Raw genomic sequence first — 2500 nt, forward strand, 5'->3', positions numbered from 1 at the left:
ATTGTTCTGTTCTCTTTTTGGAGATGAATTTAGGCATAAAATTATGATCATCTGTGTTTAAGCCAGCATTTTCTTGTAATGGTTTGTAATGGACAGTTTTGAGGGATCTGGAACAATCAATGTCATTCACATTAATTCTCCTTGAAAAAAATTATTCAATATTCAAACAATTTGATATCCAAACTGCTCAGTGAAAAGAATTATGTTAAAATATAGGAATATTACTGTAAGCTATGAAAATATAATATAAATATAAATGTAATATTTCAGCCATGCAATTACAAATCTGATATTCCTACAAGAAGTCAAAAACTTCTTGTTTTCTTGTTTGAGAAAATTTGTTGAACCCATTTACAAATCTCATCAAGTTGCTTAAGTTGCTAATTCTGATGAGAAAAAAGATCACAACACCAAAAGGACATGTTAGAAATATACAGAAATAATAATCGATACAAAGGAATAACAAAGACAAAACAAGTTAATAAAACTGGGATTAGGAAACAATAAACCACAACTGTAATTTCAATATCTGGCTAAAACAAGGGGATTAAAGAAATACTTTACTGGTGTTTTATTCCATACCCAATTTTTATATGGGCCCAGTGAAAAGATGTAACTCAACTCATCAAATTCATTTTCATATCTAATTCCCATTTCTATGATCTCAATACAATTTTGTCATTCCATGCTTAATCAATATGGAGGTTAATATTGAGATAACTCTTATACTAATGCCTATGAAAAATATCAGAAAAAAGCAACAGCACCAGCCTTCAGGCACCAAAGACACCTAGAAAGTTAAACTACTCTATTCCCCTGGTTTCCACTACATGGCTCATTCTGTGAAACAACAATGATCACTTGAGTCCAATCACTGTTTCCCTATGAGCATTACATTCCAATGCTCCAATTTCAAGCCATTCTGGACTCACAAAACTTGACAAAAAGGATTAATTGCATCAGGTATGGTGGGTTGAGAGAGGTGTGGGGTGTAAAAATGATTGAGAGAATGGTAGTGGGGTAATGTAAGTGAGTTACGATATTTGCCGATTATATATTATACAACTCATAAGATGATGATGTATATAATGATTTTAGTTATCGGCATCTGCCTTGCCCAATTATATACTTTCACTGTGATACATCACTTGTTGTGTAACTGGTTAACACGTCCAAATAGTTGAAAGTTGTGAAGCTATAGAGGACTCTTGGGCTTGTTATGGGTAAGTGTATGACCTAACACAAGCCAGCATATTCCCATGGCAGTATCCATCACTCATTGATTATTTTCATCAGCAGAGGCAGAAAACTTTTTGGTAATGGAATTTACTTATCCATTATACATTTATCTGCTTTACATCATGTCCTTTTGGGATAATTAAAATATAAAGCATACACATTCATGACATGCTTTATACTGACCAGGACAACAGCCCCTATTATATTGCCTGTATTAACACACAGCGGTTTAGATATCCTGAAATTCAAGTAATAGACTGGGCAAGGAAGGGCTGGGAAAGTCTATGAGGGATTACAAAACAAGAAATCATTATTGGATCATAATGGGACTAATAATACAGCCCAAAACAGTAAGGGGTGTTTTGGAATCTGTACAATGTCAAGTTAACATTTGTCAATGCCTTGTGAAATGCATGTCAAAATGCTTAAAATAAATGGGTGAACCCACAACCAACATCATTTGTCTCCCTTATAATATAGCTTACAGAATGTATGATGAACACACACACACTATGCTATGCCATACTGCATAACGATGTTATATGTGAATGAACTACACTGTATGTTTCAGAAAGCACAACTTGTTCAAGACAATGATTTTTGCTGAAGAACTGAGAGCTGAATTAATTATCTATTAACTTATTACTTATCTACTGACTGTATATAATTTGAGTACTACACTATTCTGATATGATCATCAAGTATATTCCTTATCATTCCTGTAAAGCTTTTGCCTATGGAACAAAGAAATGCTCATTATTTCTACTTAACCATGAACAATGTGAGTTTATATTATTAAATGTGTTAAAACATAGATGGCCCTACAAGTCACCGAGATGGCTCTACAAACACTTAGTCATAAATGAGTCAATTACTTGTCCCACCCATCATAGCTGCTAACCCTTTTCTTTGAATTTTAGATTGTTATAGTTAACCCATTGCCACCGGGTAAAATTAATAAAAAATGGGGAAAATACTGTGCTCATGTTTTATATTTTTGTGAAATGTCTCTGTACATAGATGGCTATGCAAGTGCTTAGCTACAAAGGAGTCAATTAGTAGATCTTGTGACCTTAACTGCCTTCATTTTTTTTTTCAATTGGCGGGAAATCTTTTTTTTTTACTAGTGCTATAAATATCAACGGTGTTATTTTTACCATAAACATTATAATTACTATAATATTACCAACATTTGTTACAGCAAAATAAGATAATGTAAAATATTTTTATAAATCATTGAAAAGGGTGAATGGGCAAGACA

The 2500-nt window shown here is 32.8% G+C and overlaps 1 protein-coding gene across 1 annotated transcript in view; it reads right to left on the minus strand.

Moving 5' to 3' along the window:
* LOC125031320 (U6 snRNA-associated Sm-like protein LSm5) overlaps nt 1–2500 on the minus strand; it is an 11764-nt gene that overhangs the window by 1390 nt on the left and 7874 nt on the right. The window lies entirely within an intron of this gene.

This window comes from Penaeus chinensis, chromosome 12 (genome assembly GCF_019202785.1).
Source record: "Penaeus chinensis breed Huanghai No. 1 chromosome 12, ASM1920278v2, whole genome shotgun sequence".
NCBI classification, from domain to species: domain Eukaryota; kingdom Metazoa; phylum Arthropoda; class Malacostraca; order Decapoda; family Penaeidae; genus Penaeus; species Penaeus chinensis.